This window comes from Marmota flaviventris, chromosome 13 (assembly GCF_047511675.1).
Source record: "Marmota flaviventris isolate mMarFla1 chromosome 13, mMarFla1.hap1, whole genome shotgun sequence".
Classification (NCBI taxonomy): Eukaryota; Metazoa; Chordata; class Mammalia; order Rodentia; family Sciuridae; genus Marmota; species Marmota flaviventris.
The window spans coordinates 68,594,453-68,610,439 of record NC_092510.1 but is presented as its reverse complement, the minus strand read 5'-3'; the positions used below and the strand labels follow the sequence as shown (position 1 = coordinate 68,610,439).

General features: G+C 37.5%; 1 pseudogene; it reads left to right on the top strand.

The window, feature by feature from the left end:
- Positions 1-14,060: 14,060 nt before the first annotated feature.
- Positions 14,061-15,600, top strand: LOC114089269 (SERPINE1 mRNA-binding protein 1-like; annotated as a pseudogene).
- Positions 15,601-15,987: the final 387 nt, after the last annotated feature.

Below are 15,987 nucleotides of genomic sequence, written 5' to 3'. Positions count from 1 at the left end.
GTTAGAACCTAGTATTTTGCTATTTGTTTTGTAATTGCTCTATTTGTTCTTTTTTTCTATTTTTTCACTTTTACTCTTCTGTTTTCTTTTGTAATAATAGAGTGTTTGTTATTTTTGCAGTTCATTTTATCTCCACTTTTGGCTTATTAGCTCTACCTCATTTTTTTAGTAGTTGTTCTAGGGGGTGCATGTTTTATCATATCATAGTGTGCCTTCAAATCATAAATATCACTTCATGTAAAGTGTAAGAACATGGCAACACTATACTTTCATTTCCCCTTCCCATCTTAAGTGCTAATGTCATAATTTTGCTGCTGCATATTACTATTTTGCTTTAAGCAGCCAATTGCTTTTAAAAGAGATTATAAATTATAAAATGAGAAATAATTTCTTTTGTATTTGCCAACATTAACCATTTCTAATGTTTTCATTCATTTGTGTAGATCCAATTTTTCTCTGGTATTGCTTTTGTGCTGCCTGAGTACTACCTTTGACCTTTATTATAATTCAGGTATATTTGCAATAAATTATCTCAGCTTTTGTTGGTCTGGAAAAGTCTTTGTCTTAACTTAAGGTTTTTTTTTTTTAATGGAATTCAAGTTTGACATATTTTTCCTTTATCACTTGAAAGTATCATTCAGTTGTCTTCTGGCTTCCATAATTTCAGTCAAAAAGTTTTGTCATTCTTATCTTCAATCTGCTGGATAATATACCTGTTCTCTCTCCTCTGTCTGCTTTAAAGTTTGTTGTTTTTAGGAGAGATACTGGGGAATGATATTGACCAAACTGTATTGTTATGTTGTGTGTATGTACAAATATGTAGCAACAAACCTCACTATTATGCATAATTGTAATGAACCAATAAAAAGTATGAAAAAAGTATGTTGTTTCTAAACCACTAGTGTTTAGCAATTTGATTACAATGTACTTTGGCGTGGTTCTCATTTTGTTCATCCTATTTCAGTTATGTTGAGATACTGGGATTTGTGGGTTTGTATTCCCAGTGAATTTGAAAACTTTTGGCTATTAATTCCATTAATTTTTTTTTCTGCCTACCCTGATCTCTTCTTCTGGGATTTTAGTTAAACATATTTACATTGGTCACTGAGTCAGTCAGTCGGTCTCTCTCTCTCTCTCTCTCTCTGTCTCTCTCATCTCTATCTCTATCTCTATCTCTCTATCTCTTTGTAATAGGGATTGAACCCGGGGTCATTTTACCATTAAACCACATCCCCAGTCCTTTTTATTTTGAGACAGGGCCTCACTAAGTTGATGAGGCTGGCCTCAAACTTGTGATCCTTCTGCTTTAGCCTCCGGAGTCACTGGGATTATAGGCATTTTCCACCATGCCTGATTTGTTTATTTCCCCTGCCCCCCAGCCTTTTTTTCCCCTTGTCATTCAGTATGGATGGTTTCTGTTGCTATGTTTTCCAGTTCACTGTTCTTTTCTCTGTAGTATCTCATATGATATTAATTTTATATGATATATTTTAATTTCAGGCACTACAGTTTTCATCTATAGAAGTTCTCTTTGTATCTTTTTATATCTTCATACCCCTCCCCATTATGTTCATGCTTTCTTTTACATTCTTCTACTTACTTATAATATTTACAATAGTTATTTTCATGTCCTTGTCCGATAATCCTATCATTTCCGTATCTGTTTATATTGATAGACTTTTCTCCTGGTAATATTGGGGTTAGGGTATTTTCCTGCTTCTTTACATGCTAAACAAATTTTGATTGCATGACATACAGTGTAAATTTTATAGGTTGAGTGTGAATTTCTTTTGTTTGTATGTGAGTGTCTATTTCTCTAAAGAATGTTACTTTTTTTTTTTTTTTTTTTTGGCATGTAGCTTAGTTACTTGTGGATCTGCTGAGATCACTCATTTGTTTCTTCAATGTGACCATATTTTCCTTTACATGATTAAATATATGTATGAGAAGTGCTTTAAACTACTTCCAACATCTGGGTAATCTTGGCAATGATTTCCAATGACTTTTAAAATCTTTTAATCTTGGTAATTGGTTATATTTTATAATTTCTTCACATGACTAATACAGTTTTACTTTTTGCTGGGCCTAGGACATGCTTCTTATATAAAGAACTTGGTTCCAACCCTTTAGGCACGGCTGTCACTGAAGTAGAAAAAAATGGACAGGATAGAAATAGAACCAAATGGAAATTCTAATTCTATGAATAAAGTACAATAAGTGAATTAAATATCCAACATATTGGAAATAGCAAAATACAGGATAATTTAAAGCTAAATTAGCAAAAATGGTTCAATCTAGAAAATGGGGAACAAGATTGGAAGAAAATGTCTTTCATGACTGTGGGACAATATTAAGAAGTTTTAAGTATGCATAATTGGAGTCCCAGAGGGAGAGGAGAATGAATAGGATAGGAAAAAAGTTGAAAGATTAATAGCTGAAAAATTTCAAGTTTGGTGAAAACATCAATTTTCAGACCCTAAAAGCTTATTGTACCCTAAGGACAAATTCAAAGAAAACTTCAATCTAGACACATTGTAGTCAAACTGTTGGAAACTAAAGAAAAAAATCTTGAAATTAGCCCAAGAAGAATGACTTATTACATATAAAAATAATAATACAGATGAGGAAATAATGGAGGTCACTTTCATTCACCTCCATTGCTAGCACCCTAATCCATCATGTCTTGCCTGGAATGTTGCAATAGTTTCCTGATGGATTGATTGCCTTTCATCCTTTCCCCCAACAATCTATTTTCAATAAAGCAATTATAGTGACCATTTAAAGAAACTCAGTTTATGTTGGTCTTCTCTTCAGAACTCTCCAAAGCCTTCCCATCTTACTCAAAGAAAAGTGAAATTCATTACAACAGGATCTTGTACTCTAGCTTCCTTCTTTAACCTCTCTGACCTCACTGCTTACCATCCCTGACTCAATCATTCATCAGCTCCAACCAATCTGCTCTGTGCCTTTGCTCAATCGCTCCACATATCTCTTGCCTCGGAACACTTAGATTTGGAGTTTCTTCTGCCTAGAAACCATTTCTCCCCAATAGTTATATGATTCTTCCTCTTTTTTTAAAAAAATATTTATTTATTTTTTTTAGTTATAGTTGGACACAAAACCTTTATTTATTTTAAAAAGAGAGAATTTATATATATATATTAGTTTTCAGTGGACACAACATCTTTATTTTTACTTATGTGTGGTACTGAGGATCAAACCCAGCACCCCACACATGCCAGGTGAGTGCGCTACCGCCTGAGCCACATCCCCAGCCCCGATTTGTGTATTTTTATATGGTGCTGAGGATGGAACCCAGGGCCTCACGTATGCCAGGCGAGTGCTCTACTGCTAACCACAACCCCCGCCCAAACATTCATGGTCATTAGAATTAAAAAATAGACAGAGAGGACTGGGGTTGTGGCTCAGCGGTAGAACACTTGCCTGGCATGTGTGAAGCACTGGGTTTGATTCTCAGCACTGCATATAAATAAATAAATAAAAGTTCACCAACAACTTAAAAAAAGAAGTAGACAAAGAGAACAAGTCTTAGCCTTTTTGTTTGAAAATAAACATTTGAAATTCTAGGCACAGTGATTTTAAAATAAAAATGTTTAAAAATACAGAATTCAGCCTGAAAGATTAAGGTCATAAAATATATATTCATATGAACAGCAGTCATGGAAGAATACTGTGATCAGTCACACAGTGTCCCTCCCACTCTCATCAGTCCCCAGCAATGTCATTTACTCTGATGCACTAGAGGAGAAGAAGGGGTTGCTTCTGGGGAATGCAGTGGGGGTGGGACACAGAGCCCCCAGGAAGTCTTGAGAATATGAAATACGAAGTCTGAGACTCACTTTCCATATGGAGTTCAGGGAAGTAACAGACTGAATGCAGGGGATTATAAAATTCCCCTGCTCTCAGCATGATGTGGGAGTAGAATATGTGTGTCCTGTTCCCTGTTCCCTGTGGAAAAGTAGTTGAATGTTTTCTATGTCCCTCAAGAGTGTCAAGGGACAATTAAAGAGAGCTGAGATCCTGAAGAGGTCTCAAGATCAGAATGAAGAGCCTGTAGCTGTTATTTGCACGGCCTGTGCAACTGGATACCAGATGAGAATGCAGGTGTCATCAGAGATTGATGATGGCAACTGAGGACCAGATGTCCTGTCTTCTTCCCAGTCGCAATGGCTGGCTTTGACTCTACATAGTCCTCTCAAAGCTAGGAAGTATGTTTGGGAGCAACCTCCACCAAACTTAGATGTCACTGACCTGAGATGAAATCTTAGCCAATCTAAACAAACAACCCCAAACCCCCAAAACAAAAAGCCCAGCAAAATAACAATAACAACATATTTTTTTTTTTTTTTAGTTAATCAGCAGGAAGAAGATGTGCAGTCAGTTGACTGTTCCTTGAAGATCTGGATGCACCTTCTAGAAGTTGTTGCTTGGAAGCAACTATCCAGACAGACACAATGTTTTCCAGTTGTGAGTATGTCATGTTTACTATTAGTGTAATAACTGGGAATGTTGCCTTGGAAAACAAAGTATCCTCGTGCCTTGGAGCAGAATTGGCATATCTGACATCCCATTGACTCCTATAATTAGCTCTCAGAAGAGGAAGAAAAGCTCTACTCAAGACATCCAACAATAACATGTTATAAAACCCAGCATGCTATAAAATCCTGGAGCCTCTAATAAGCCCTTTAAAAACATGAGACTGTGAGTATGAAATTGCCCCTATTCTCTATTCTATTTAATGATTTATTTTAATAATTTTCAAACTTAAAAAATTATTTTATTTCTTAGCAATGGGATTCTTTTTCCACAAAGTCTTTTTTTTTTTGTCCTGGGGATTGAACTCAGGAGCCCATAACCACTGAGACATATCCCCAGCACCTCCTTTTTTTTTTGAGACAGTAAGACACTAAGTTGCTTAGGGCTTTGCTAAGTTTCTGAGGCTGTCTTGGAATTTGCAATCCTCCTGCCTTATCCTCCCAAGCTGCTGGGATTACAGGAGTGAGCCACGGTGCCCAGCTTCACAAAATCTTACAAAATCTTCCTATACAAAACAGGAAAAATGAATGTGCTTTATTGCTTTATTTACTTTACAAATTTATATTTTTTTAAACAATTACTTGGTTCAAAGACCACAAAGGTGAATTCCAAGACAATGAATGAGGTTTTGATGAACACAAACACGTGAAATCTGAAATTATGAATGACAATCACCGTTTTAGCTTCCAATTTGTTTCTGTGTTTTTGTTTTTGTTGCCTGTTGTGGAGAAAATCCTGAATTATACAGATGAATATTTTGTAATAGCTCACTTTGCAATCTCAGGCAAATTTAGTTCTTTGATGTTTCCTTGAAAAAGAAGTAGAAATTTTTGTTTTGAGGTTGTATTCATGAAAACTTATATCCACATGAAAAACCTGTACACGCAGAGAGGTTGACAGCAGTGTAATTCATAATTGCCAAAACAAGATGTCCTTCTGTAGGTGAGTGGATAAGTAAACTGTACATTAGACTATGGAATATTATTAGTTCTAAAAAGAAATAAGCTATCAAGCCATGCAAAGACATGGAGAAAACTTAATTGCATATTACTAAGTATAAGAAGCCAGTCTGAAAAGGTGATATATTGTAAAATTCCAAATATATGACTTTCATAGGAAAGGAAAATTCTAGATAGAGTTAAAATATTAGTGGTTGCCATGGGTTGGGAAAGCAAGGGCTGAATAGGCACAGTGAAGAGGATTTTCAGAATAGTGAAACTATTCTGTAGGATTGTACAATGGTGGGTACATTATATTTTATATTACTATTACATTATCAATGGTGGGTACATTATATTTTATATTTTATATCATTATATTTTTGTCAAACCCCACAGAATGTACAACATCAAGAGTGAAACCTACTGTAAACTATGGACTTTGGGTGTTAATGATGTGTCAATGTAATTCATCAGTCGTAACAAATGTACCACTCAGATAATGGGGGAGGGACTCTGATAGTGGGGGAGGTTATGCATATGTGTGATGAGGGATTTATGGGACATCTCCATAATTTCTACTTTAAAAAATTTTATTCAGTGTCTCTGGTCTCTGCTTCTAATTCCTAGGTCCTTGATTCACTTTGAGTTGAGTTTTGTGCATGGTGAGAGATAGGGGTTTAATTTCATTTTGTTGCATATGGATTTCCAGTTTTCCCAGCTAAAAAGGCTATCTTTTCTCCAATGTACGTTTTTGTACACCTTTGTCTAATATAAGATAACTGTAATTATTTGGGTTAGTCTCTGTGTCCTCTATTCTGTACTATTGGTCTTCAAGTCTATTTTGGTGTCAATATCATGCTGTTTTTGTTACTATTGCTCTGTAGTATAGTTTAAGGCCTGGTATAAGTGATGCTACCTGCTTCACTCTTTTTGCTAAGGATTGCTTTAGCTATTCTGGGTCTCTTATTTTTCCAGATGAATTTCATGACTGCTTTTTCTAATTCTATGAGGAATGTCATTAGGATTTTGATTGGAATTGCATTAAATATGTATGTGCTTGGCGGGGGGCATTGGAGGATTTGATGAACTCTAGATAGGGCAAAGGGGAAAAGGGTAGGGAGGGGAAGGGAGGAGGCATAGGGGTAGGAAAGATGGTGAAATGAGATGGACATCATTATCCTAAGTACATGTATGAAGACACAAATGGTGTGACTCTACTTTGTGTACAACCAGAGATATGAAAAATTGTGCTCTGTATGTATAATATGAGTTGTAATGCATTCTGCTGTTATATATAACAAAGAAAAATGAAAAAAACTTTATTCATTTACAATGTTAGTTAATTATTAAAAATCAGAAAAATATTGCTTCACTAATAAGATTTGATACATGATATAAATTCTTTATCATAGATATAAACTCAGAGAAGTAACAATCAAAACTCATGATTCATCCTGATTCTATTTATAATGGGACATTATTTTTGTACAACCAGTTACATGTTCACTTGTTATTGTGCAATTGGTGCTGACATCATAGTGGGGATATGCATGGAGTGCATGATTCCAAGCCTTACCCAACACTTAATTGAGAACAGCATACATGTGTACTCCATTGCATAATTTTACATGAGTGATGTGCATGGACTTGAATATTCTAATCAAGGACACATTTAAGATAAGAAATGCCTAGGGGTGAAAAGATTTATTCCAAGGTTCCTTTAAAAGTTAGTCAATTCAACAGCACACCTGTACATGGGATAGTGATGTCTAATATGTAAAAAGTTGCAACATGACAAATTTACACGTGTCTTAACACATCATATATATATGTATATATGTGTGCATATATATAAATGATATATTTGTAAGTAAAGTCAAGTACTAATGGAAACTGACACACTTCCACTGGGGAGAAATTTGATTCTTATTATTAAAATCATTTTAATGTGCTATTTAAGAGTTTCATATATTGTATGCTTGAGCATATATGTTTTAATTTTCATATCCTCTTTCTTTTCCAAAACAGAGAATCATTCTGTATTCCACAGCTGGCATAAATATATCATTCTTTCCTTTTTAAGCCTTTGTAATCATGATGGTGTTTTATGTTTAGCTTTAATCCATCTGCAGTTAATGCTGGCATATGGTATTATGTATGGATCAAAGGCAAACCTTCATTCAACTGAATGTTGTTGCTGTTCCACTATTTATTAAAAAGTGATTCCCTCTTTATGCTATTGATTCTGATATGCCACATACATAATTGAATTCTTACAGTTTGAGTTCATTTTCTGGTATCACTGATATAATAGAGTTTACAAAACTTTGAAATACTAATGATTCAGTAATTGCTAATTTGTCAATAAATTCTGATTTAGTAGGAAGAATCTGATAGTTACCTTCAAAAGATCCTTGTATTGTTCGTTCTTCACTATCAATTAATGTAGTTCAGTAGAGTATCTGGGGGGATTTAAAATACTCAATAACTACAGACAGCCTATCAGCCCTACCGCAGACAAAGCGGAATTCAAATCTTTGGGGGGTACTTCCCAGGAATACAGTTAAGAAGTTCTTGTTTGAGAGTTTCCACCTTAGGAATTTGGGGTCATTTTTACTGTGTTTCTTTTCCCCAAGGCCCTAGCCAATCATTCTGCCTTCCTTTGCACTCCTATAACACTCTAAAATTTATTTATTTTTTTAACTCAACTGGTCATGTCTGTGTAGGAATACAACAGATCTTGGGAAAGTTCTTTCTATCTCCTAACTTTTCTAAACTTATATTAGTGCTAATAGTTTCCTGGCTTATTTTTAGAAACACTACAATTGTGTTTTCTACAAAATTTGGCATATATTTCTCTCTGCTGTATTTATGATTTTTATTTTGTAACTGACAACATTTTTAGTATTTATTCGCACTTGGTTGAATTTTAGAACTATTCTAGATGAGAATTAAGGTGGGAAAAGGGTAGATGGTAGTTTTTTGGTGTGGGTGCCCCCACCCACTGCCACATTGGAGATTTAACCCACAGGTGCTGTACCACTGAGTTACCTCCCCTGTCCTTTATATTTTGAGAGAGAGAGTTGCCCAGGCTGACCTCAAACTTGTGATACTTCTACCTTTGCCTCCCTGGTAGCTGGGATTATAGTGTTCACCATCATGGTTTAGAAAGTAGTTTTAAAAGAATTAACTAGTTTTATTTAAAAAAATTGTACCTAACAATTCAGTAACAATTCAGATAACAAATGAGAAGCTGGATGTGGTTATGCATACTTGTATTCTCAGCTACTTGGGAGGCTGAGGGAGGAGGATCACTTGAGCCCCTAAGTTTGAGATCAACCCAGGCAACCATGGATATGCTTCCAGTATTAATTTTGACTTTTCTAGAATTCCAGTCTTTTGGCAGGTACTCTTTTGTGTCTGACTTTTTTCACTTAGTATATTTTGAAATAATCTCATGTTCTATCATTTTCCGGTAGTTTGTTGTAGTGATGGGTGGTGTTCCATTGTATGGATATGTCACAGTGCACTTAACTTGACTTATTGATGAACATTTGAGCTATTTTCAGTATGTGGCTCTTAGGAATAAAGATTCTATGAATAAATTTGTACACAAGTCTTTGTGAGGACATGTATTTTCATTTCCATTGGGCAAACACATCTCAAAATACCTGAGGTATTTTAATTTGTGGAGATAACTGGGTGACAACACATAGAGACCAATGCCATTGAAAGAAAAATTTTATTCCATTTCTCAAGAAAAGGGGGACGCCATACAGAGCCATATAGGAAGCACTAAGGTTTGGTAAAGAGGCAGAGGCAGGAGTAAGGGGAAAGCTAAGCTAGAGCTCTTATTAGGGCTTTTGTGGAAAGGCAAATGGCTTAGGATGACTTGTCTGAATTTTAGTGGGCTTTGGATTATAGGGGGTCTCTATACCCCAGCCCTGGACGATTTAGCTTGGTATGTGAGAGTTCAGTGAAGAGGTGGTTCAAATTATGGGGGAGATGTGGGCGTCTTTGCTATTAGTTTGGCCCTGTAAGTAATGGATACCAAATAGACAAACACAGACTCTAAGAAAACAGAACAATTCAGGAATGGAATCATTGAGTCATAAGGAAGCATGTGAGATTAGTAACTGTTTTCCAAAGGGTTGTATCAATTTGCATTCCCATCAACAATTTGTTTGTCAATAAATTGTTCTAGTTGCTATATATCTTCAATATTAGACATTGCAACGACCATGTAGTGGAATCTCATTGTGACTTTAATTTGAATTTCCATAACAAACTAATGATGAACATTTTCCTGTTGTTATTGGTCATTCACAAATCTTTTGGGAAACTTGTGAAGCAGCTGTTCAAATATTTTCCACATTTTGTGAATTTGTCTTCTCATTGCATTGTAAGAGTGCTTTTTACATTACAAATACAAATCCTTTATCAGAAATATGCATTACTATTGTCTCCCAACCTGCTGTTGCTTGCTCATTCACCTTCTTGGTGGCATTTTCTGGAAAGCTGAACTTTTAAATGTTGGTAAAGTCCAATTTAACACTTTTTAGAGTCCATGGTTTTGTTTTTTTTAATTGTTTTGTGGTGAGGCAGGAAGATAGATCTCCCATAGGCAGCCAGGAAAAGGGCCTTGGAGAAGGAAAGGAGGGGAGGGGGACATCATGCCAACCTGAAAGGAGACATCAGGTCTGGAGGACGTCCTGTGACTTGCTTCTCCCTGTCAGCTCTAACCACAGTGACTTATTCTGAGTTAAAATATCTGTTTCTGTTCTCACAGTTTCAACCACAGCAGTCCTTCTTCAGTGACCCTTGCCTCTACCCCTAGCAGTAGCCAATGACAAGACCCCTACCTGAAGCTCTTCCTCTTCCCAACCAACGTGTCAAATCACAAGGTTGGACCTGTCCTCTTAATTATGTAAATAAGGGATTGAAATTATGCACTTGTGATTGGCTTACTAAATACCTAGCTTAAAGAGCTCGAGTGGTTTATGCTAGCATCCTTTACCCAACCAATCACCTGTGCTGGGCCTCACCTGCGAAGGGGCCCCAAGAGAGGGATGCAAATGGGTGTCCGACGTCTAGGGATTTTTAAAGGTATATCATGAATTCTCCCTTAACCTGTCTGGAATTCTATCAGAAGTTATCTCAACCCCATTCACAACTTTTAGTTTGGGGTTATAAATCAGGAAGGTAAGGGTGCTAGTCTCCTTCCAACCGAGGGGAGCCCTACTCTGTCTCTATCTTCTCTGATTTTCCTTTCTACTCTGAACAACTCTCTAGTTAGAATACCTCTCCACTTCTCCTGAAGAGGTGGGAAAACTTCTTACCATATCCTGAATTCTCTCTCCTATGGCTTTTAGTAAAGCTCTCTGCTGATACACCCAAACTTTGCTCTTAATCTACAAAAGGAAAATTCTGGCTTTTTAAAAACATTGTTTTGTTTTTTTTTAATCTCAGAAAACTTAGAATGTAAGATCATTGTCTATTTTGATACTCTGAGAGAAGAACACGTGCTTTATTCTAAGAAGGGTCTGCCCATTCCCACGAATTAATGAGATTTATTGATTAAACAGGGGTAGCCATTGGGTAACATGATTTTGGGAATATACAAACCACACTAGTCAGGGATTTCTCTTCTGGCAATATGGACAATTAGATTCCCTGAGCAACCCTCCTGGTGAGTGTAGAAAACAACTGCATGTACTGAATAAAATTCAAAATAACGTCTTTTAAAAATGTGTTGATGAAAGCAGTATGGAGATTCCTGGGAAAGCTGGGAATGGCACCACCATGTGACCCAGTTATTGCCCTTCTCAGACTATTCCCTGAAGACCTTAAAAGAGCGTACTATAGGGATACTGCTACATTGATGTTCATAGCAGCACAATTCACAATAGCTAGACTGTGGAACCAACCTAGATGTCCTTCAATAGATGAATGGATAAAAAAATGTGGCATTTATACACAATGGAGTATTACTCAGCACTAAAAAATGACAAAATCATGGCATTTGCAGGGAAATGGATGGCATTAGAGCAGATTATGCTAAGTGAAGCTAGCCAATCCCTAAAAAACAAATGCCAAATGTCTTCTTTGATATAAGGAGACCAACTAAGAACAGAGCAGGGAGGAAGAGCATGAGAAAAAGATTAACATTAAACAGGGACGAGAAGTGGGAGGGAAAGGGAGAGAGAAGGGAAATTGCATGGAAGTGGAAGGAGACCCTCATTTTTATACAAAATTACATATTAGAGGAAGTGAGGGGAAAGGGGAAAAAAACAAGGGAGAGAAATGAATTACAGTAGATGGGGTAGAGAGAGAAGATGGGAGGGGAGGGGAGGGGGGATAGTAGAGGATAGGAAAGGCAGTAGAATACAACAGTCACTAGTATGGCACTATGTAAAAACGTGGATGTGTAACTGATGTGATTCTGCAATCTGTATATGGGGTAAAAATGGGAGTTCATATCCCACTTGAATCAAATGTATGAAATATGATATGTCAAGAGCTTTGTAATGTTTTGAACAACCAATAATAAAAAAAGAAGAAAAATAATAATAAAAAATATGTTGATGAACTTTCCAGAAAGTAATGGATACTCACAGACCAAACACTAAGCGAAATCTGGGGTCTAGAAACTTTAAAAGTATTCAAGTTTTTGGATTTTGGCTTGAGGACCCTTGCCAGGCTGAGTGAACATCTTGACAGGCTCAGCCACACTTGGGGATTTGACACGCAGCGGGAATTTGCACACGGGTGTTTCTAACCTGCTCCCGTGTCATTGTCCTCTATACAGCAGCATTGATATCAACTGGGTACTTATCAGAGATGTAGAATCTTGGACTCCACTACAAACTAATTGAATTCATACCTGCATTTTTAATAGATCCTCAAAGTTGGGGAAGCACCCATCTGAGGAGCTTGTAGAATTTTCAACGGACAGCTTTAAAAACATCCACCAGATGGCAGACTTGCAGCAGGCAACAGGTAGCTAGAGCCTCTAAGTGGCCTCCCAAGCTCCCTGTAAAGTGGCATTAGAAGTTTGGGGTGGTTGCTCATGAACCATGAAGGACATGAATGGGAGAGAAGGCCCACAGGAGACCCCCTAATGTAAGTGCAGTAGGTTGTGGATACAAGCCTTGGATTCCTCCTATTTGGGCATTCCCCAGGATTGTATGGTAAGTGGGATGGCTACACACTCTTATTTTATAGTCAAAGAAATTGAGGTCCAGAGAGGGAAAGAGAGACTTAGCTAAGTGCTTAGCAGTTGCAAATAGTATTGGCTGCAACTGGAGGGCAGATGAATAGCTGCCAGTCCTGGACCAAGAGTACCCTGTAGGGGCAGGGCAGCCAGAATCAGCCAGCCATCTGTGCCGACCTGAGCAGCCTGCCTCCCCTCTCCCTTCCCAGTCGCCCTTTGAACAGTTCTCTTGTTTCCACTGGGAGTTTGAAGCAGCTGTTGTAATGATTCAATATGGACTGTTAATGGGCTCTCCACAATACTCAGGATCCCATACTTAACCCGTAAAGGGACAAACATTAGTCTTAATGGGGAACTAACAGGATCAGCTCTGGTCCCCAGGGTGTCCCCTGAGAATCCTGATGGTCTGAAGTCTCTAGCCAGTACTAGCTGAGAGTCATGATTCTTTTTTTTTTTTTTTAATTAAAGCCTTATAATTATACACAGTATTTGGGTTCATTTTGACAAAATCATGCATGCAAAGAATTTGATTTTAATTTTCACCCCACCCTTTCCTGTCCTCCTCCCTCCCCCTATTCTCCCTTATCTACTCTACTAAACTTCCTTTCTTCTATATATACATATAGATGAAATTCCATTTGGCACCTTCAAATATGAATATACATGATTTTGTTAAGTCCATTCCATATTTCCTCCCCTTTTCTTTCCTTCCTCTTTCACTTTTGCTCTCCTTCTACTCCATTGATTTCCCCTCTATCTTTATGATATCCCATCTCCTCCCCCACTGCCTTCTCTCTCTTATTTTGCTCCAGCTTCCTTCCATATATGAGAGAAAACATTTGACCCTTGATTTTCTGAGTCGGTTTATTTTACTTAGTATGATTTTTTCTCCATTTCTATTTACTGGCAAATGCCATTATTTCATTCTTCTTTGTGGCTCAGTAAAACTCCATTGTGTGTGTGTGTGTGTGTGTGTGTGTGTATCTATCTCAAATTTTCTTGATCCACTTATCTATTGACTGGCATCTGGGTTATTTCCATAATTTGGCTATTGTGAATTTTGCTGCTATAAACACTGAAGTGTTTACTATATTGTTATAGTATGCTGATTTTAGATAATTTGGATAAATACCAAGGAGTGGGATTGCTGGGTCACATGGTGATTCCATTCCTAGTTTTTTGAGGACTCTCCATAGTTCTTTCCAGAGTGGTTGTACTAATTTGTAGTCACACCAAAATGTAAGAGTGTACCTTGGCAGGACTGTCTTGTGGGAAGAGCTGAAGGAGGTGCTCTGGGCTGGGCTTGACCTGCTGCATTTGGTGGAAGAACATGCCACCAAGCCACTGTCATGCCTGAGGACCTACAGGAAGGCTTCGGCGGCGTGGTCACCAACAAATTCGACCAGTTATTTGACGACCAATCAGATCCCAATTCAGGTGCTGAAGGCAGCAGAGAATAAGAAAAAAAGAAGCCGACAAAAGTGGCATTGGGGGACCTGGGACCAAGAGCACAGCTTAGGCCATGGCCCAGTCCATCTCCAATGTTGCAGGCAAACAGCTGTGTAAAGAGTCCCAGAAAGAGCACTGTAGCTCAGCATTAGAGTGCTTGCCTAGTAGGCATGAGGCCCTCAGCGTCACATAAAGATAAATAAAATAAAGGTATTGTGTCCATCTACAACTAATATATTTATATATCCTAGAAAGATGCAAGAACTCACTGCCTCCCAACGTTGGTGTGGCTGACAAGAAAGAGAAGATACAGCCAGCCGTGGCGCTTGAGAAAACAGGAATAAGAAGTGTTGGAAGAAGACCTAATCAACATTTCAAGGTGAGGGGATAGAAGACCAGATAATTGGTAGAAGACCAACAAGGTGACCACCTTATGAAAGAAAATTTGAAAAGCCACTTTTTGAAAAGGGTGAAGGAGGTGAATTTTCAGTTGAAAGATAATCAACCAACCCATCTGAGGTCAAGGAGATGGATTTTTAAAAATATTTTATTTTTTAGCTTTAGATGGACACAATATCTTTATTTTATTTTTATGTGGTGCTGAGGTTCGAACCCAGGGCCTCACACTATGCTATGTGTGGGATCTATCTCTGAGCCACAACCCCAGCCCAGGGTGATTTGATTTTGGTGGCAAACGTAAATTTGATAGGCACAGTGGAAGTGACAGCCTCTTTTTTACATTATAGTGGCCTGAAGCATGAGGATAAAAGTAGAGGTAGCGGATCTCACCCCTGGGAACTGTCCCAAGGTGAATTAACTGACTTGGATCAATCAAATGTGACTGAGGAAACATCTGAAGGTGAAGAACATCTATGGGCAGACACTGAAAACAAGGAAAATAAAGTTGAAGAGGTTAAGGCAGAGGGTCCAAAAGAGATGACGTTGGATGAATGGAAGCCTATTCAAAATAAAGACGGTGCAAAGGTAGAATTTAATTTTTGTAAACCAAATGAAGGTGCCAACAGGCAATGGAAGAAGGGATTTGTTCTCCATAAATCAAAGTGTAAAGAGGCTCATGCTGGAGATTTGGTTATGGACCATCATTTCAGGAAGCCAGCAAGTGACATAATGTCTCAGCTAGAGATCAATTTTGGAGACCTAGGCCAATCAGGACTTGGTGACAAGGGAGGATGAGGTGGACCTGGGTTTGGTGGACTTCCAAATGGTGGCAGCAGGACTGACATGTCAAGCACTTCTGCCCCTGATGTGAATGACCTAGAGGCATCCCCAGCTCTGGCTTAACTGGATTCCATAAAACAACCTTAGTTCTTTTGTAGACCCTCCTGTTCAAAGCTTTTGCATGCTTAAGGATCCCAAAGGATAAACAAACAAACAAACAAACAAATAAATAGACTGTCATTCATACCATTCATGCCTAAAGACTTTAGACTGAATTTTGTCTGTTTTGGAAATGAACTTCTCCCACTACACAGAAGTAACAAATATGGCAGTCAGTTTTGTATTTAGAAATGTGGTAGCAGGGATGTTTTCATAATTTTCAGAGATTATGTATTCTTTATGAATACTTTTGTATTGCTGCTTGCAAATATGCATTTCCAAATTTGAAATATAGATGTGAACAGCTTTCACTTCATTTGTTTTTTTTTAATTAAGGATTTAGATGTTCCCTCAGTTACAAACTGGTTTTAAATACGGGGGGAAACAGTGTACTTTTCCCCCCACATCCTTACTAGCATTATTATTATTTGTGTTCTTAATAATTGCCATTCTGACTGTAGTGCAATGAAATCTTAGTATGGTTTTGAT